The sequence below is a fragment of the Leucopleurus acutus genome, assembly GCF_964270905.1.
Source record: "Leucopleurus acutus genome assembly, chromosome: 17".
Taxonomy (NCBI): Eukaryota; Metazoa; Chordata; class Mammalia; order Artiodactyla; family Delphinidae; genus Leucopleurus; species Leucopleurus acutus.
In genome coordinates, this window is record NC_139159.1 from 3,969,968 (window position 1) to 3,991,833 (window position 21,866).

Genomic DNA, 21,866 nt, shown 5'->3' on the forward strand with positions numbered 1-21,866 from the left:
TTGTTATCTCTTGTCTTTTTGATAACAGCCATTCTGACAGGTGTGAGGTGACATCTCATTGTGGTTTTGTTTTGCAATCTGCTGCTGATTAGTGATGCTGAACATCTTTTCAAGTGCCTGTGGGCTTTTTGGTTGTCTTCTTTGGAAAATGTCACTTTAGTTCCTGTCCTTTTAAAAATTGAATTATTTGTTTTTTGTTATTGAGTTGTTCTTTATATATTTTGGATAATCCTTATGTGATGCCATTGTTAAATTTGCAAGGATTGGAAAGTGTAAGTTTTATACTGAGGCAAGGCAGACCAAATCATTTTCAAAAATGATAAAATTAGGCTTCATGATAAATATAGACCTGTACAAATCATTCTTTCATTTAATAAATCATCAAATATGTGTTGCATGCCTACTAAATGTCAGATATAAGGCAATATAGTGATGGGTACAACATCTGACCTCTAGAAGTTCAGTCTAGTGATCCAGATAAGCATTGAACCTTTACACAGAAATACACAGTTAAAAATAGATAAATGAGATGAAGAAAAATATCTAAGGCAAGCTAGACACAAAACAAAATTTGTCATTAATTCATTGTGCAAAGACATAAGTTCTGTATTATAGTTGATGGCAATACAGTAGAAATGAAGAGTGAGCGTAATTTATGAAGCTATTTTTTTTTTTTTTTTGGCTGAGTTGGGTCTCAGTTGCTGCGCGTGGGCTTTCTCTAGTTGCAGCGAGCAGGGGCTACTCTTCGTTGCCGTGTGCAGGCTTCTCATTGCGGGGGCTTCTCTTGTTGCGGAGCACAGGCTCTAGGCATGCGGGCTTCAGTAGTTGTGGCACGCGGGCTCAGTAGTTGTGGTTCACGGGCTTAGTTGCTCCTAGGCTTGTGAGCTCTTCCCGGACCAGGGCTCTAACTGGCGTCCTCTGCATTGGCAGGCAGATTCTTAACCACTGCACCACCAGGGAAGCCCCTATGAAGCTATTCTAAATGCTGACATGGCACAGACTTGGGTTTGGACATGAAATCCTGAAAATCCAGATGATAAAGCTATCCTAATACAAATGCCATCTATGAAATGCCCATGACTTGTTTAAACTTTGCCTTCTCTGGTTGCAGTAGAAATGATTTTTATAAGCATCCATGACTTAAGTGGAGAAAACATCTCTTCCCATATAAACATTACCTAGAAGACTCTCATTCATTGCTGATTAATTAGATCATGACTCTCTTCAGTTGTCTTCTTTCTACCTCTACCAAACCATAGTTAAAATTTGTTTCTCAAAAGAATACCTTCCTCTTGCGTTTGCAATTTAGCTGTCTTGCTAGATAGATTTGGGTTACATTAGCCATTCATATTAAAATCATGTTAGTTGAAAAATACTTCAGAAGACGTATTTCATACTTTCAAAGACATCAGAGACAGCTGTCACCTCCTGCAGAATGAGATTATGTTTGTCAGTGTACTTTCAGGGTAGGGCAAGGTGTTCATTCACTGTTCAGGGAATTAGGTATTGTAGATAAAATAAACCTGTCCTCTGTATTCAAAATGCTCATTTAGTAAGAAATAAAAATGGGACTGTTCTCATCTACATCAAAGGGAGGCAAAGATTTAGAACTTATAGTACCGCATATACAGTAAACGGTGCTTTTATAGCGGTAAATAGAAGTGCAGTGCTTGAAGTTGCAGTGCTCTCCCGAGGGCTATGGGTTGGATTATGTTGCTGGTTCTGTTAGGGAAAGTAGAGCTCAAGGAAGAAATCTTGTTTTTTAAAAGAAATTTTTAATTATGGAAAATTTCAAACATAAATAAAAGTAGAGAGAATTGAATAATGAATCCTCAGGTATCCATTGCTCAGTTTCAAAAATTACCAATATCTGCCTAATCTTGTTTGTTTAGAACTATAGATTTTATTCAGAAACACCCTGAAGGGGTCTGTCAGTTAATCCAGAGTCCCCATCAAATATTCTTCCAGCTTAGAATATTTTAAATCTCCAGTCGACAAAATCAAGTGCTTTTATGTTTCTCAAACAGATAAATTTGTGGTCTGAGACTAATGGACTTTGGTTCATTTCCAAAAGATCAGGGCATTGAATTGAATTCATATTTAATTGACAACAGCACAGACTTTGATACATTGTTCTGTATTACAGGCTACACCACGTTCAGTCGTCAATTTTTGTAAGGTGAGTGCACTCTGAAGATGTGCTGTGTTCATGCAAATGCTTCATGTTTGTGAAAATGCTAGAACGGTAAGAAGAGGCTTTGGAGACTAGCAACTTGTTTGCAGGTTAAATCACACAAACAAGCTGAGCTCAGACACACACGCACACACACACATGCAGACACACACGCTTGTGTGTGCACACCTGGAAAGCCAAACCCAAGTAACCACGGTCTGTGGACCCCACCCCAGCGTTCGTTCGTCTGTTTGCGGTTCCCGGTTCATCGTTCGTTCGCTGGCCTTCCTGCCCGGTCTCTCCCTGCTCCATACAGCTTACCCGTTTCAGGCCGATGTTTCTAATACTCTAATCACCTCACCACCAGACTTTAGCAGATGGTGCCCGCACAACTGTGTCCCGACTCCCTCCCCACCTGCCCGCACCGTCTACCGCCTCACTGTCTCTCCTCTTCTCACGTGACATCTGTGTGATGTCATGGTCAACACATGTCACCACGTGTGGTCCTCCCATCGTGCCCGCTGCTTCAAGCCTTTGTGTGTGTGGGCCTGCTGTTCCCTCCACCTGGAATGCCCTTCCCTTCTTTCTGCAAGATTCTGATTCATCGTCATACATCCAGCACGTGATTCCCTCAGGGATGCCCCTCCTGCCTGCCCCTCCACAGTCAGTCACTCCCTGCTCTCTGCTACATCTCAGCTTCATAGCATTTCTTTTGTTTTTTATGAGTGCATCTGCTTGTTTGAAATCAAATACCTATACATCTGCCTTTCCCACTAGGCAATGTGTATCTCCAGGTTGAGATTTTCATTATTTTTCAAAATTTTAATCTCTGTCGTCAATATTTAGAGAGCCATGAACCACACACAGTGCCCAGCAAAATAATAGGAACTACATAAAGTTTTCTTGAATGCAGTAAAAGTAATCCTTTTTGATGACTAAGATGCTGATTAAATGATTAGCCTCCTACAGCAACTCTTACTGACCTGGATCACCGGTTGCTCTCTGGCACTCACGAACGTGCTGTGGAGTTTTCCTCACTAGAGATCTGACTGCGCTCTTGTCTTGGGTCTGGAGAAGTTCCCAGTGGATTTGCAAGGTTCCTGATGGTGCTTGACTAGAAATAGCGAGAAGAGTCAGCCAGCATTTGGGTGTTGAAGGTTAGATTGTGTCAGCAAGTTTCGTTGGACCGATTTTTTGTGATCTTTCCCAGGGCAGCTACCTTTGATACTTCATCAAGGATGGCATGGGGCTCACGCTTGTCTGCCTAGGGTTCACGTTGAGTTCTTTGTTGCTGCCTGTGTAGCTCTGGGCAGACGATTCAACCTCTGAGTTCTGACCTGTCCACCTGTTTAATAGGGCTCCGTGCCTCTTAGGATAGTGTGAGGGATGAGCAAGGTTGACGTGACGCTGCACGTTCAGTGTGTAGGACAGTGCTCGGCACAGGGTGAAAGGTCTCGTGTCCCGGGGAACCCATGTCTAGTGGAGCAGCCCCATCTGGCTTGTTTAAGCACTGAGGCTTCGGAGTGTGACATCCCATCGTTTCCTTATTGCATGACTTGGGCATGTTAGTTAACCTCTGCCTCTTTTTCTCATCTTAAAATGGACATCAGAATTTGACTGACTTCATGGGGTGAGAAATGAATATGAAGTATTCATCACAGACCCTACTATATAGTAGGAGCTTGATAAATGGTGATTATTATAATTGAAGGGAAAAAAATGCCAGCTGTTATAATGACAGAAATTACCCAGTATAGTAAAGGAGGAGCAACTATTAAAAATGAATGCCGGGCTTCCCTGGTGGCGCAGTGGTTGGGAGTCCGCCTGCCGATGCAGGGGACACGGGTTCGTGCCCCGGTCTGGGAAGATCCCACATGCCACGGAGCGGCTGGGCCCGTGAGCCATGGCCGCTGAGCCTGCGCGTCCAGAGCCTGTGCTCCGCAACGGGAGAGGCCACAGCAGTGAGAGGCCCGCGTACCGCAAAGAAAAAAAAAAAAAAAAAAGAATGCCAGTTCTTTCTTAGGGCTTACAGTTTTTGTGTGTGTGTAGTTTTTATTTTAACATTTCTTCATCAGAGCAGGAAATAGCTAGTTAGTTGCTGGGTTTGTTGTCATCCTTGTTGGTGCTGTACTGGTGAGACCCTAGGTGCTACCTAGGGTTGCCTGTAGTTTCAAGGAAGAGTCTTGGCTTCCTTTTAGCCATTTGACCTGAGGAAATCTGTCTCATTTCCTAAGTCTGCAATATTTCTACCTGAAAGTATCAGTGAAGAGCTGACGTGAGGTTCTTGGGTCAATGCAGACACCAGTGCAGTGTAGCTTGGTACCCAGGATCTCCTTAGATGCGCGTACAGGCTAAAGCGAGTGCAAAGAGGGCAGCAGTTGTAACCCAGGTGTAACCGGGGCCTCGCTTCCTAAGCATCTCGTGTGGATGAGGAGTGGCTGTTTGGTGACTGCCGGCGGCTGCGGCCGCTACGGGGCAGGACCTGTTCCTCCCGCCACTGCAGCCTGGCCTGCTCAAAGCACCTCGGAAACCATTTGCATTTGTGACAATCCTACCTTCAGCTCCAAAACCTTTCACTGTTCTCTCTGATAGGGTACTTTTTTTTCCAGAAAGAGTTCAAAAACTTTTCTGTCTCTTTCATTTGTCATTCTTACATCTCATTTGCAAATGTGTTTTAATTGCACTTTTCTTTTGTTAATTTATATTGTAGTCGTTCTGTCTAAAACTCTGTAAGCCAGGTGGGCAGATTCATGAAAAAACTGCAAATTCCAGCACGTACCCGTGTTGTGTTGAGGACAAGTGAAAGATTGCTAGGCACGTCAGATGTTTAACACTCTAATTTAATTTACTTCAAGCAGTTGAGCTTCAGCTGACCAGAGCCCTGCTGTGAGGAGACAAGCACAAATCAATGCCCGGGAGTTGTAGCAGCTTGGAGCCTCCCTGTCCCACCCCAGCCCTCCCCGCTCAGGGTTGATGTCCTTGGGCTCCAGGTGACAAAAGATACTGTCAGCCTGATGTTGCATCTGATGTGCTACTTTTTCCCCATAGCAGAAATCAGACCTTCCCAAAGCCGTGAGACTCCCCTGTCGGAAGATGAATGGAAGGTGTTAGTGTGACGGGAAACACAGGGACTCGAGCCAGCGTCCCACTCTGGGTGTATGGAGACCGGGGTGTCGCTGGACCAATCCCTCTCAGCAAGGACAGCCCAGAGCAGCTGTTCCTTCCCAGACAGGAAGATACGTTTCAGGTGAGCAGCATTGACCATCCTGTTGGTTTTATGAACATTTCAAAGGAATTTCTGTAACACAGAGGGTGTGATTGTGTGTGTGTCCTATATAAAGTAAATCTCCGGTCCATTAGAATCCCTGTGAATGATGCTAATGCCTACTGTAATTATCAAAGGAAGCATTTTTTCCCCTACATATCTTATATTAGCCAAGTTGTAGAAGAAAATTGCTTTCTTTAAAAACAGCTCATGTTAAGCCATTGGTTTGAAACTCTCCCCATAAACTATCAACCTCAACTCAAATTTTAGCCAGATTATTAGCCATTTAGAGATTGTTCTGATGATGAAAACCCTTCTTTTATATGCTTGCATATACTCTTAGATGTTGCTCTGCTGACCTGTGTGGGTGTGAAATCATTTTCTTGACATCTTCAGAGGCTATTTTTTGAGGTTCTGCCAATGCTCATTTGAATATCTCTCTCCTTAGCATCAGAGAACACTGAGCTGCATTGTTCTGAGAATTTTGAGGATCGCTGGTTGCTTCCCCCCGTTCCTCAGGGCTTTGGACAAGTACATTCCACTTCGCTGATTCACCGCACTCCCACAGGGTGAAAGCTAAACAGGTCTGTGGTGCACTGTTCAAGGGCAGGTTTTCTCCCTGGGGAATGTTCCTTTGTGTCCTAAGACTAGACAGAATAGGGAATGATTGGGGCCAACTCAAGTCACCAGGAAGCCAAGGCTGCTTAGGCTGTAGTACATGGCCATCACTAATACTTACGTAGTTTATAGATTTTCAGACCTGAACCTGGCATTCTTCTTTTGCAACCATTAGGTTTTCAGTCAAGACTGCAGTCATGAAGGAGCACTTTGGACCAGTTCACAGGCAGTCATACCTTATACAACACGTGCATTTCAAAAGATTATTTGAAGATGATTGTTTAGAATTCGATATGCATGTGTTACGGCTAGATCCCTGGGCGACCCCACAAAAGTCTATTACCGAGTGTATACTTTGTGGTGTATGTATTTAATGTGCCGGTAAATCCTGTCAAGGTTTTCCTGGGAAGGTTCACCCAGGGTCCTACCTTGGAGTGGATGGTGTGGATTCTCAGTCTTGATTACACATTGGAATCATCTGGGGAGCTTTAAAAACCACCAAAGCCTCCTTGTTTTACCTCCAGACATTCCCATTCTAGGGTGCAGCCTGGGCGCTGAGGTGTTTAGAAGCTTCCCAAATGACTGTAAAGTGCAGCCAAGGCTGAGAATCCCAGTTGCAGCATTCGACTGCAGATCAGGTGAGCTGGATCAGAGCCCTAGCTTTCTGTGTATTCACTGTGTGACCTTGAATGTGTCCCTTATTTTCTCCAGGCCAGGATTATATTTACATATAGAATGGAGGAAATGATATCTGTTTTTTCCCTAAATTCCAAGGTAGTCTGATGACAAAAAGAGACAATGTATATACATTAAAAAAATCCTATGGACATATAGAGAATGTAGTAAATTGGTTAAGAACAGAGGTCTTGGAGGTATAGAGACCAGTTTCGAATCCAGATGGGACACTCATTATTCTGTGTGACCTTGAGCAGATTGCTTATTCTCACTAATCTTGGATTTCCTTCCTAGTAAAGAGGGGGAGGTGGGTAATAATTCTACTTATTTAAAAGGCTCGTGAGGTTTGAAGACTGTCTGGGAATGTGTGTGATGGGCAGTGCCCCTGGGAGGTGGGTATCAATTACAGTTGCTGAGGACTCTCTCCTGGCCAGTGGCACCAGCATATGTTCCTATTGGCTGTGAAGTGAGAGCAGGACTTACCCAGCTCTAAGCTACTACCTCAACTGCAGAGGTTAGGGATGGGTACAAAAGTCCCCAGGAGTTTAGGGCCTTGTGGACCCTCGGCCAGCAGCATGGGCATCACCTGGGAGCTTGTGAGACATCCAGGCTCTTGGGTCCCACACCAGACAGACTGAATCAAAATCTGCATTTTAACAGGATCCCCAGGCAATCTGTGTAGACACTAGTGGTTTTCTGCATCCCTTACTTTCTTTTAATATTTTTTATTGAAGTATAGTTGATTTACAATATTGTGTTAGTTTCAGGTGTACAGCATAGTAATTCAGTATTTTTGCAGATTATACTCCATTATAGGTCATTATAAGATGATGGGTATAATTCCCTGTTCTGTGCAACATATCCTTGTTGATTATGTACTTTCTATATGGTAGTGTGTGTCTGTTAATCCCTTACCACTAATCTGTCCCTCCTCCTTCCCTCTCCCTTTGGTAACCACTGCTTTGTTTTCTGTCTGTGAGTCTGCTCCTGTCTTGCATATATATTCATTTGTATTATGTTTTAGATTCCACATATAAGTGATATTGTATGGTATTTGTCTTTCTCTGTATGACTTATTTCACTTATTTAAGTTATTAAATAATAAGGTGGTGTATTGCCCTTTTGAATTCTCACAGTCCAATGGCCTAGACATATCTTACTATAGTGAAAATGTCTGCTTATAAATCTACCTCCCTCACTAGACTAGAAATTTCTCTGAGTTAGGAACTATGCCATCACCTTCATCTTTGTATACCTGTGGCCTTGCACATTTCCTACATTATATGTTAAATAAACTTTAATTTAGTTGAACTGAAAATTGTATGCAACAGACATTATGTCCATTCAACCCATAAAGAAACTGAGGACCAGAGATGTAAAACAACCTATTTTACCCAGATTACAGCGTCCAAGATACCAACGGAGCCCAAAGTGATTCCAAAGCCAGTTCTCCACAATGCCACCTGGATAACAGATAGTCTTGGATCATGTCAGACACTAAGCAGGTGCACATGCTGTGTGTGCAAGTTTGTTTCTCTTCCTTGAGCTTTAAACATCTATGTCTTAGCCTATGAGTCTAACTGAGAGGATTTTCAGAGTAGAAGGAAGTTCTAGACTCACTGGTACTTTTTCTTAAGCTTGTAGAAATAGCTATATTTAACTTTGATGAAAATTGGGTTTTTTTCCTTCTTAAAATAAGAGCCCATCTTTCTGTCATTGGAACTGAGCTCAGACGTTGGCTTCCAGTGAGACTGCGGTAGTCGGAGGACTGAGCATATGCATGCTCTTATCCTGTTCTTTCAGCTGACTCCTTCTGCATATTATTTTTTGTCAAGCCTCATGATATTTCTGCCTCATATCTGTGTCTGTGGTGCCCACTGATAGCTTCTCGAGAGGGCTTAATCTGTAGACTCTGAAAGGGTCCCTGAGAGCTATTCAACTACGAGGAACAAAGAATGCATTTCGTTAAGAAGAGAAAGAATTTTTTAACATGCTTAACTTAAAACAGTCTTCTAATTTTTTCTTTGCATTTCATTCAGGTTGAAATAAGAAGCGTTGGTAAGATATATAAGGATAGGACATGATGGAACCAAGTGGAGCTTACAGAGGGTAATGTTTTTTATTTTGTGCTTCATAGTTATTCCATTATGAAAAGAAATAAGCAGGATTATTAAAGCAATGAGAAAGATAACATATTTCTCTAGTTGTTGTGCAAAATGTGAACAAAATTTTGTAGATATTACACTTCAAATACATATGGTTCATCTTCGAGAGTTTTTTAAAAGTAGCATTTTAATTGTATTTGCAAAGGCAATGTGCGTTCATGGGAGATCTGAAGAATACAGTGAAGTATAAGAATGAAAGTAAGTAGTTATTCATTGATCATCAGGTGACCACTGGAGTGGTTCTTTTTTTCAAATCCTTTTCCTATGAGTCTCTCTCATGAACTCTGTCTCCCTAAACACACAGAGACACACACACATACACCCCTAAACATGTAAATGTTATATGTATGGAAGAATATGTATTGTCTATGTACACTTACACATATCTTGCCCTTTTATGAAATGGAATCATGCTATGTGTGCACTTTGGAATCCTACCTCAACAGTAACAGTAATAGCAATACCAATAATCATAAGTGTTTGCTGAGTGCTTAGCATATACCAGCTGCCTTACAAACACTATCATATTTCTGTTGCCTAACAGCTACTCTTTGATTTAGGTGCCATTGATATTCCTATTTTATAGATAAGAAAACTGAGGCTCAATAAAGTTAAATAATTTGAAATAAAGTAATTTGAACCAAAGTCACTTAAAAATGGTTTTACTGTATTTTGGGCTCTGGGGACTGAGCTCTTAAGCACCATCATGGGCCTCAAGTTTGTTTTCAGAAATAGAGAGCAGTTAAATTCTGAGAAGCCATGAGATTTCTGTATGGAAGCAGTAATTACTGTAGGGTCAGATAGCATGGTTTGAATCATAGAACATCTCTGCTTTCTAGCTTTAAATGCCGAGTCTGTCACTGATTCCTTTACAGGAATGTTATGATATGTTATTTAAAATTTTTTAAGGTTTAAAACTTTGAAAACCACTGACAGAATCTAGAAAATTTATCATTTTTCCATTTAAAAGTTTCTTGGCCTTATCTGTGATTTTTAACCTTGTGTGTTTGGTCATATAATGAAAGTAAATGAGAAAATGTTAAATTTGCTGAAATGTTTATTGTAGCATTTCTTAGCACATAAGTAATACTATAATGAAAACTGGCATTCTTACCATATAGGAGCAGGTAAATATGTTCCAGTGAGTTAGGCAAGAAGTATTTTCCGAGCACCTAATATATGACTTGCGTTGTGCTAAGTGCTGGTGAGAATGGGAGAAAACCGTATGGAGGCTTTAAAGCTTTTCTAGTCAGAAGCTTTGAATGGTTTCAAAGCAGAGACAAAAAGTGACCTTTGAAGAAGAAGATGCGAAACCCGTAGAACCTGCAAAATTTAGCAAAATTACCAATTCTGTACTTGTGAATTACTGGGAAAGACAAGTCAGAACATCTCAGAAAAGACCTGCCTGTTTGTCAAGTTGGCCTGTAGTTGCTAGCATGACTTGTGCTTTCTCTGGGGCCCTGGAATTAGAAGGGTGTTCAGGGTTACAGCAACATCACTGTGCAATGATCCTCCAGCTGGAGGGGAAAGCATCCCTGGGCAGGGGGCAGGGGCGCTGAGGGGAGGCAGGACTCCAACCCTGGCCAGGCCTCTGCACGCACAAGATGCTCCCAGTAAATAGTTCTGTGGTGAAACACTGGGTTTTCATTCCTCTCTTGGAGATCTGCAGTGCATGTTGATATGGCTAAGGCTCTGGGATGCCCTGGAGTAAAAAAATCTCACAGCATTTCCAAACTAAATGTACCATCAGACCATATTTTGCAGGTAGAATCTATTAACATCCCTTGAAATGAATATAGAGTATCATGCATTACTATAGAGGTTTGAGGTATTTGGGGGCCAATCGAGGAAAAACACATGACCACAAGAACAGCAGCAGTAGCACACCCGAGCTTCTTGTGTGAGGCCTCGCCAGGTTTGCACGTGGGTGTGTCCCTCATAGCAGGAGTCTGTTCCTCCTCAGAAAGGGCGGAGGGCACAGGAGCTCCCGGGGAGAGGAAGATCTGGGGAGGGGGGTTTATACCTCTAGATGACGTCTCTCAGCAGCACAGTGGGGCATCTCTGTGTCCCCGAGCTCCAAAGGACAGCAGATTGGGGCCTTATAACTGCAAGGCCCTATTTTCTCAAGGTAAGAGCTGTTGGGTGAGGTTTTTGTGGGGTACGCAAGGCAGGCAGACTGTAAATTGCTACAGATTTGCTTGTTGGAGCTATTTTTTTTTTTTTTTTTATTGTGGAGAAAATCATTTGGGCTGTTTTAAAGTTATAAAATTTGAGTTTGCTGCCAGTGGGTTTTTGAGCTAATGGGTCTCTGTCTGCAGTGAAGAAATAATCAACCTATGGGCCAGTATACAGAGGTTACCTTTGACTCATTTATATAACAATTCCACACTGGGAAATGTGACAAGTTTATATGAATCCAATCATAGTTAATAATATGTAGGGGTTTATAATTTATATGATTTGGAAAATGACTAGCTAATGTCTAATCCACGCTTTTGAGCTCTCCAGGCCTATGGAGAGCTCTAGGAGAGGTGATCAAAATGATCCTAAGGGACCATCTTTAACCTGGAAACAGCATAGTGAATTATTGGGTTGCGATGGTATATCCAAGAGCAAATGATGGACTCACCACATGTCTGGCTTAGCCATTGCAGTGATACAAAACTAGATTCAACCATGGTTTCTGCTTTCAGTCTGCATGGAGAAAGAAGATCCAGTAGCAAACATGCACAGAGTAGGGGGCAGTTAAATGCTGAATTGTATGTTCAGGCCCTAGTCGCAGTAGGTTTCCAGTAAGAGGTACCCGTGTACCCTGGAGGAACTGGGAAGGTTTGTGGACAAGGAGGTGTGAACAAGGGCAGAGCAGGGAGACGTGGGGAGAGGAAGGCTGCTCGGAGATGGCCTGCTTCAGTTATCAGTGCTGCACATGCGTTACCATGAAATATTCTACAATTATGAGCGTAAAATGACTTGTCCCCCCACGAGGGAAAGTGAAGCTGAAGTAGTTTCCTCATGTTTGAACGGCGCTTTAATAGCCTAGAGTTTGTCAGTCACAATTTGCTTGAGCTTGTTTAGGTAGAGTCAGTGGATAAATGCATTGACTTAAGGACCTTCCATCACCACGTCTTGCATTCCTAGAAAGGATTCTGTCTGTGACCAACATCTTCTGTTGATAATTACCCTCCAGCCATTATATCCTTTCTCAGTATTTCACAACTGCACGGGAAGTTCATGTCTGTGCAATAACAAGCTTTAGTCATCTCTGTGCCTTGCCCAGAGGAGCAATGCAGTGATGTTTACATCTTCTACATATTTTTCTTAATCAATATTTCCCTTTTCTTCCAGGACACCACCCCCCCACTGCGGCTTTTTTTTTTTTAACTAGGACTAGCATAGTCCTACTTAAATTAGCTCTACATTTTAGGACAGAGCAGGACCAAGATAATTTCCCTTTTATATTTCAATATGCCTGGGTGGGAGGAAGAGAGCAACAGATCTCTCTGTTCTGGACTTCGTTGCTCAAGTTAATAGTAGCGCAGCCGCATAAAGGCGTGTATAATTGCGCTCACACTCCAAGTACTCCAACGGGTTGTGCTGGAGCCCCCATGATGTAGAAGGGGTTCTGCCAGGAGTTCGAGCGTGCCAGCATGACTAAGACGCAGCTCTTGTCTTCGATGAGTTCATTCCACAGTTAATCCGACTATAAACCAGGTTGTGGTTTAGTTCTCCTCAGAGTTGTAATTTTAATAGTCATATATCCAAGGCAGTGCCTGTCTCACTACATCTTTCTTCCAAAAGATTTATTGAAGGAGCTAATTGATTTCTGCCATTCTCTCAAGTTCTGAGCAGAAATGGTGGGTAACCTGACTGAGGTGTTATAACCTCAGTGTTGAATTCTGACGTGTTAATTCAGGCCTTGTAAGTAGTACTTTGTGGCTGTTCCAGTGAGCTATTTTGGGGACATGTATGTACTCGGTTGAACTTTCTTAAAGTAATCCAGGAATTTTAGGTTTCTAAGAAAGCAGGAGTGAGTTTTGATGGTAATATTTTCTTGTAAAACGACTAATTTTTGCTGCTGTAAATCAGTAGGGGGAGCTCAGCAGATGAACTTTAGTTTCTGCTGAAGCCATTCCTAAAATTCTTTCTGTTCATTCAGAAAATTAAAACAAATGCTGAAGATTTCGTGTGATAAAGACACTGCTGTTCCTTAAGCGTTTTATTTAGTTGTTTGTTTTAAAGGGGAAATGAATGTATGTTTCCATGAAAAAATATTTTTGGAAACTCACCCTTTTATTCCTCACACCCATCCCAGCAGAAGATGGCTTTGAGCCTTAATATCTCTGTATTTTTTTTCTCAGCCATACTGACTTTTTGTAGTACTCACATCTGGCAACTTTGTCTCAGAGCTGAAGCAACAGTCAGGGCCTCTGGTTTTTTCAGTAGAGAAGTATACTGAGGATGCTCTGGTCCGAGAGCCAAAAGGAAATACTGTTTCCAAAAACAGAACGGTGGGTTCTATATAGATCAAAGGCTACCTTTTGTGGACTGAGAAAATCTGTAAAGTCTGCCATTATTAGGATACGTGCTGTGAGGGTTTTTCCCCCATGGGTAACGATGAACTGTTTACAGCCAACAGTTTCTTGTGATGAGCAACGAGAACACTTACCGGACATTTACTGTTTGGGGGAACCAGTGCTTCTGACACGTGTTTGTTGGAATTATTCCCAGCATCCCAAGTTGAAATGGGTGAAAACATGCTCTTTTGCTTAGCATTTAGATTTTCAGGAGGGAATACCTGCCCCGTTTCGTGACACTCTGGCAGTGTGGGGTCTAGTGGTAGATTTTTATGTCATTCAGAGTTTGAGAGTTTTCCTTGATCATAATTTAGGTACCTCTTTGGAGGTCTGACTTGCTATTTCAGTCACAGTAATAACACATGAATACAGTTGTGCTAGCTAGCTTCCAAAATACTGATATAAATTATTAATCCAAGTCACTGAATTGATTCCAGGTAACCGATAGCTTGGAGCCCAAATAAAATGGCTCTAACTGAACACTGTCATATAGTAATTAACTTTGAATATTGAACAAAGGAGGGGGGCAGTCCAAGATGGTGGCACAGGAAGATCCTAAACTCACCTCCTCTCACAGACACACCACATCTCCAGCTGCATTTCAGAGGAACAATTCCCTCTGAAAAAACCCTGAAAACTAGCTGAACTGCTCCTCCACAACAAAGGATAAAAGGGCACATCAGGCCGGATAGGAGAGGCAGAGATGCAGGTAGCCAACTACCCTACGCCCAGCGTGGCATCCCTCGATAGGGATGGACTCACAAGTCCGGAGCTTCTCCCAGAGGACCTTCTCCTAGACCTGCACGGAGAGATGAGCCCCCAAGACATCTGGCTTAGGAAACAAACGGGGCTGGTTCTCCTTTCAAAGGGCTTACATGTGATCTCTTTTGCCCGGGACCCAGCACAAAAGCAGCAGTTTGAAAAGCACCTAGGCTATATGTGAGGGGGATTCATTTGCTAATCTTAAAGCATCTACTGGAGAGGCAGGGGATGACTGGGACTCTCCAGGGACAATGGTGCTGATGGACACGGTTTTTGAACTCTCCCTCTACCCTGCTGGCATAGGCGGGAGAGTGCAGACATGGCACCTTCCTGACCCCTGCTGAGGCCTGCAGGGGCAAGTGGCCATGGCACTGTCCCGCTGCCTCAAAGAAGCAGGCAGACACTCTTACCACTCGCGGTTGGGGCTGGTGAACACACACACACACACACACACTTCACAGCATCCTCCTGATTCTTTGCTAAAGTGGATGGGCACCCACAGACTAGGTATTTTCCTGCTGCCTTGCTGAAGCCGGGAGTGTATCCCTCCCCCTGTGCTCTCCAGCTGCTGGAGCTGGCAGGTACATGCATTCCACATGGAGGACAGCCCTTGATTACCTGGCCCTGGCAGCCAAGGGTGTTGCATTCCTGCACTCCACAGGATTGTAACAACTGGAAAGACGGTTCTTGGGAGGCTCCACTCCCAGGGCACTGCCCAGACAGCAGACTGAAACAGCCCCCCAACTCTTCCTGTGAAAGAGGCCTGTTTACTGGTTCAGGAGCTTCAGCCCGAGGGACAGGCTTCAGGTCTGTTGCACATCTAGAGGCTGCAGACATGCTCTCAGGGAGCATAAGCAGGGAGACACCATCCTTGCCAAGTCCTTTGGCCTCACTACACTGTGACAAAACCTCCCAGAAAGGAGCTTGTACACTCAGCCACGGGATACTTCATGCTCTCCTGGTCTGGAGGCCAGCAGGAGTTATGATTGTGACCCAATAGGACTAAATATATTTGCATACTTTAAAAGCTGCTGCCTCAGGGTTTGGCTTCCAATCACCTAAAACTAGGTGCTAAATGAGATCACTCCACCTGGAACACTGACACGTCTTGGCATACCCTCAACAACAGGGACCATGAATAAACCAGGCTACTTAGACAATCACACAGGTTTGAGAGACAACCAAGAGCTAGGGCAAGCTCGAACAATAAGGTCCATCACCTACACAAGGCCACTCCTTCAAGACTGGAAAGGTGGCTCTTTCACCTAATACATAGACAAAAACACAGAGAATCAGGCAAAATGAGGAAACAGGAATATGTTCTAAATGAAAGAACAAGATAAAAACTCAGAAGAAGACCTTAATGAAATGGAGATCAGTAACCTACCTAATAAAAAATTCAAAGTAATGGTCAAAAACATGCTCACTGAGCTTGGAAAAAGAATTGATGAACACGGTGAGAACTTCAATAAAGAGACAGAAAACATAAGAAAGTATCGAACAGAAGTCACAGCGCTTAAGGATACGATAATTGAACTAAAAAATGCATTAAAGGGGTTCAACAGCAGGTTGGATGAGGTAAAAAAATGAATCAGTTGGCAGACAAAGCAATGAAACTCACTCAAACAGAGAGGCAAAAAGAAAAAAGAATTTTAAGAAGTGAAGATAGCTGGATGTATGGGACAACATCAAGCAGGATAGCCTTAACATTATAGGGGTCCCAGAAGAAGAGGGAAAAAGGGACAGAATACTTATTTGAAGAAATAGTGGTTGAAAACTACTCTAACCTGGGGAAGGAAACAGACATTCAGGTCTGGGAAGACCGAGAGTTCCAAATAAGATGAACCCAAAGAGATCCACACCAAGATACACTATAAGTAAAATGTCAAAAGTTAAAGATAGTGAGAAAATCTTAAAAGCAATGAGAGAAAAACAACTTGTTATGCACAATGGAAATCCCATAGGCTATCAACAGATATTTCAGCAGAAATTTTTCGGGCCAGAAGGGAATGACATGATATATTCAAAGTGCTGAAAGGAAAAAAAACTTCCAACCAAGAATACTCTATCTGGCAAAGTTATTCAGAATAGAAAGAGAGATAGAGTTTTCCAGACATAAAAACTAAAGGAGTTCATCACCACTAAACTGGCTTTATAAGAAATGTTAAAGGGATATCTTTAAGCTGAAAACAAATGACACTAGTTAATAACAAGAAAACATGAAAGTAAAATCTCACTGGTAAAGGTAAATATATAATAAAGACAGTGGGTTAATCACTGATAAAGCTAGTATGAATGTTGAAAGACATAAGTTGTAAAATTAACGAAAACTACAGTAATTAAGGGGTATATAAAATTAAAATGTGACATTAAAGTGTCACATAAAATGTCGAGTGGGGGAGTAAGAATGTAGAGTTTTGAAGTGAGTTCAAATTTCAGTTGCGAACTAGCTTAAAATAGACTATTATATACATAGGATGTTATATGTGAACATCACAGTAACCACAAAGCAAAAACCTATCGGAGAAACACAAAAGAAAATGAGAAAGGAATCTAAATATAATACTAAAGAAAGTCATCCAACCATAAGGAAAGACAAAAAAGAGAAGAAAGGAACAAAGAGGAACTACAAAAATAGCCAGAAAAAAATTAACAAAATGGCAATAAGTACATACCTATCAATAATTACTTTAAATGTAAATGGACTAAATTCTCTAATCAGAAGACATAGAGTGGCTGAAAAGGTAAAAAACCAAGACTCATTTATATGCTGCATACACGAGATTCATTTCAGATATTAGGACACACACAGACTGAAAGTGAAGGGATGGAAAAAGATAGTCCACGCAAAAGAAAAGAAAGCTGAGGTACCTGTATTCATAACAGACAAAACAGACTTTAAAACGAAGATTGTAAGAAAAGACAAGGAAGTGCATTATATAATAATAAAGTGTTCAATTCACCGAGAAGATATAACGCTTGTAAATATATGTCTACCCGAAATAGGAGCACCAAAATATATAAAGCAAATATTAAGACCTGAAGGGAGAAACTGACAGCAGTGCAGTAATACTAGGGGACTTTAACACTCCACATACATCAATGGGTAAATCATCCAGGCAGAAAATCAAGAAGGAAAAGTCGGCCTTAAGTGACACATTAGTTCAGATAGACTTTATAAATGTGTACAGAACATTCTACCCCAAGTCAGCAGCATACACATTCCTCTCAAGTGCACATGGGACATTCTCTAGGGTAGATCACACGTTAGTCCACAAAACAAGTCTCAATAAATTTAAGAATGAAATCATATCAAGCATTTTTTTCCAACCACAATGGTATGAAGCAAGAAATCTGATAAAGAGACAAAGCCTGGAGAGCTTTGGAGGCTTGGCTGAGACACGCAGAGTTAGTAGCTTTCGAGGCCAGAGCCCCTCCTCCTGACCCTTGGCCCGGAACTCTCTCCAAGTGTCTGGGCTGTCTCTGTAGCGTGTGCTACGTGGGACTTGGATAAATTGGCTCACTTGGAATAGGAACTCTCTGGAAACTTCTTGATTCTTCTGAGCCTTTGAATTGAAATGAGATGTAGGTTTTCGTGTATTTGTTATTATTTTAAAATTAGTACTACTTGATGTGAGCTCTAGGCAGTCTTGAGATGAGCTAAACTAGGTAAGAGATTGCTTTATTTATTTATTTTTTGAAGTTTTAAGGCATCTTGTAAATATTTCCAGGTCCTTTTCATTTTCAGTTACTTCTTCACTTCAGGATTCTAGAAAGAACCACAAAAGAGAAAGAGCACATTCTGAAATGCAGTAAGAAAAATATTTGTTTCTGAGGATTTGCTAGTTCAGTGAATAGCAGGCAGCACCAGCTTCCTCTTCTCACAACATCTCCAGTCAAGTGTTTAATCTCGAAAGACTCCAGAAGTTCATAGAAACGTTCTAAAAGTTGTGCCAGTTCATTTGAACCAAAGATAAATTCATGCATTTAATAGTTCCTCAGTCAGTTGCAATTACCATACTTGATCCTCTTTGTATAGTCCTTGTAACAAATAGAGCATTATCATAAGGAACAGACCAGAAATAAGGAGACTTAGAAGCAGGCTTTGACTTCGTATCTGATTTGCAACAATGCTTGGAGTGTTCTCTGAGAACATGTTTAAGCCTTACTCTCTTGTCATTTTTCCAACTCCAGAAAGAAAGCACCAACGCTGGCATTAGTACTTGCACCTCCGTCCCTATTACCAGATCTTGTAGAACAGCATAAGCACTTTAAGTGCCCAACAAATGTGTTGGTGACTAGTTGCCTTTATTATTCATATTTTTTAAGAATCATCAGACAAATTGAATACATAATAAAAGTAGAAGTATTTTTTTGTTTTATATTTACAACAAAGGTTTGTGATATTTCAGAGCAGGATTCCTCAAAGTATTTTCCTCAACTTTTCTCATCCTAATACATTCTGTATTTTATATCCAGTGTCTAGCAGACAACTAGCCTCAAGAATGTGTTTGTTGACTTTGACTACATATCGTTTCTCTTCCAAGAAAAGATAAGATTGAATTTAGGATTAAATAATAACGTGAAGCGTGTTTCATAAAACAAAGTAGAATAGAAATATAGGTGGTGGTAATTGTTGTTGGTTAGAAACTGCATTTAGTCTGAGTCCTCACAGGCAGGAAATGAAGATGTGAGCCTGGGCCAGGGAGGAGGCCTTTACATCATTTTAAACTTTAAGCATCACATACAGTAATAACGTCACCCTTGCCAATAAAATACTAATCATGAAATATCCTCCTATGTCATACATAAAAGAACAGCTTTTTTTTTTTTTTTAAAGCTTTCATTTGTCTTTTTGAAAAAGCTATTTGCTTTTTCAGAGCATTTGCTCATGGTGTAAAAATGCCCATTTATAATTAATGATTGAAAGATCAAAAATTTCTCCATAGATACAGCAAGTCCAGATTAGAGGAATTCTCATACAATGATTTTTATCATAGCGTGGCCCATGGATCTGGGTTCCGTCTGTATGAACTCCCAGGTGATTAATTTCCTTGTTTCTCTTCCCTTTGCTTTGTCAGTAGTGAGATACCTTGCTGACGTCCGTACTGGGCAACTGAAGGAAGCAGAAACGGAGGCCGAAGTATCCCTGTGTCTCTGTGGGACACTGTGTCTCAGAGGTAAGACTCTGGTCTAAGACTGCTGTACAAATCCAGCATGCCAGTAAAACTTCAAAGAGGACAGGTGTGTCTGCACAGATAAGCTTCCCATGTTCTTAGCAATCTCTCCAAAGGTGGCCATACGTGATTGAAAGTTGTCAAGGGCTTGACACCCTTCAAGTTTTTGTTTTAGAACATCTTCAGCACAAGTTTTCCTGACCCGACTTCCTAATGTGCTTTGTTTTAGAAGTTTTTCTTGAAAGAAAAATGGGACACACTATACTAGCAATGAATAATAGAACAAAGAAAAAGACATTAAAAATTAGTGAGGGTGTAAGTAAAAGAAAAAAATGAGATTATATCAGGGAAAAATATATGTGAACATACCCTGTCAGGACTGGGAAGTACAAAGCCTTATTCTAAAAGGTCAAGTCATAGAAGGGCCATTATAGGATATTTCTCAGAATAATGCAGCACCCTTTCTTTAAGACATCTTGAACGGAGCCAAATATGTTATTCTCACACCTTAAAGCCCTTCATATTCCCTTTTGTCCTTTATATACACATATGAGTCTTTCTATATAGTTGATGTTTGAGGCGTTGCAGTGATGTATATAATCAACCCAGTTAATTTTTAATGTTATTTTGTTGTGTATAGAAAAAAAAAGTACAATTTGGGGTCTGAGATTACGAATAGGGATTATCTACAGCACGAGTACATTTTTAAGCAAGAAGACTCCCGAACCAGTTTGAGAGTGCTGTTTTTCAGACTGTTTTGTACTTGTAGCTTATGAAATATTTTGAAACATCAGAGCTCTTAAAGCTCACCTAAAGCTTTTATTTGTCACTACAGGTAACACAGCTTTCATCACAGTGAGGGAAAACAACAAAATTATGCCTCATTTTTGCTGTTACAGGTGAATTATTAATTTTGAGCAGAAACAAAGTTTTAGATGCCATGATATTATTATTGATATTACACCAAGTGATCAGTGAAGCTATCCTGGCTTTCATTCCCAGGCACTTTGACCCTCCCACTTGGTGGTGGTTGGTGAAGGCGCCGTCTCTCCTGGCCGCCTGCTGGTGGCTCGGCCCGCGCGGCATGGTGTGGGATTACCAACTAAGGTTTTGCAAGTGAAACGTCTGCATGGTGAATCGTCTTCAGTTCATCATCGTGTACAGCACCTCCCAGAGTGGGAAGGGTGTATTATAGATTGAAAACAATCCAGTGTATAAAAACAGTAAACAGTGTAGGTTTAGTGGCATGTTCTATAGTTTAGAGTCAGAGATGTAACTGCTTTTCTTCCCTAGTTCATTTTAGAGTTCTCTATTATCTTCCTCAATGGATGGAATGTAATGGAAATGCCAAATGGTTTCAAGAATTCTGCTGCAAGAAACTGTGGCAACCATCTTGTAGTTAATTGCCAGGATGATTCCACACGAACCACAGCTCACATCCTTAGCCACATCCTTCCCATTTTGATCATTTGTGACGTCAGGCAGGAACACATAAGGAAAAGGCTATTCATTTTTCTAAACCGAAGGGCCGACACTGTCCTAATGTCTCTCCATGGGTTTACCTCTTCTGCTCATGTCCTCCCTGTTTGCCCCTCAGAGGTGACCCTGTAGCCCTTTCCGTCCATGTCCTTAGGGCCTTGGGCTGGTGGTTGTCGTTTTCTCTACAAAGTGTACAGCTGTGTGATCAACAGGCAGCCGCACACATAATAGACCTAGTTTAGTTCTGTCTTCAAAACTAAAGATACTTGAAGAAAAAAGAGGAAACAGGAGAGCTGGTTCAGGCAATCTTTCTTGACCTTGAGGTATTCTCATTCAGATTTGCTTCGAAGCAGAACGTGAAGACCAGGGTAGTTGATCTGGGAGGGGATCCCAGTGTGACCTGAAGAGAATGGAGAAAAGCCCGAGAAGAGACAGTACTGAGCTGTGGCTACTGGGACTCCTTGCTAGAGAATTTCAGAGAAACCCTGTGGACACCCCTCAACACTGCCCCACTGGCGAAACCCTCAGGAGAAGAAGCAGTGAGGCGTAGGGGTGTGAGATGGAGAGCTGTCAGCACGCCTGCACTATGGACCCACAAATGGCCCCAAGGACAAGGCTGGGGCCCAGGCGTATCTACCACCACAGGTGACGTGTATCAGGAAATGTCCCTTTTGAAGCACACTGGGGGTGCAGGAGAGTGACAGCGAGACTGTGCAGGGACACCAGGAACACACACAGTCACAATTTGGTGACCAAAATATCACAGGACTAGTGATGGTTTTGGTTTGGCCTAAACAGGAGAAGATTTCCATCAACAACACGGAACCAACAGTTGATGCCAGGTAGTGTGTCTTCAAGTATGAAATTGAAACGTACTCTAGTACCCGTGCAGGCAGCTGCTTAGACAGCCTGTGCCACAAGAAAAGTGATGCTGGATTTGCACTTCTACCGCAAAGTAGTGAAACCGTAGTTAATATT

The 21,866-nt window shown here is 41.8% G+C and overlaps 1 pseudogene across 1 annotated transcript in view; it reads left to right on the forward strand.

Annotated features, from left to right (window-relative positions):
* The first annotated feature begins 19,240 nt into the window (after window positions 1-19,240).
* LOC309974397 (lipoxygenase homology domain-containing protein 1-like) overlaps window positions 19,241-21,866 on the forward strand; it is an 89,848-nt pseudogene continuing 87,222 nt past the window's right edge. The window contains exon 1 of the transcript in view: window positions 19,241-19,476. The product of the transcript in view is annotated as a lipoxygenase homology domain-containing protein 1-like (transcript). The remainder of the gene's footprint in view (window positions 19,477-21,866) is intronic.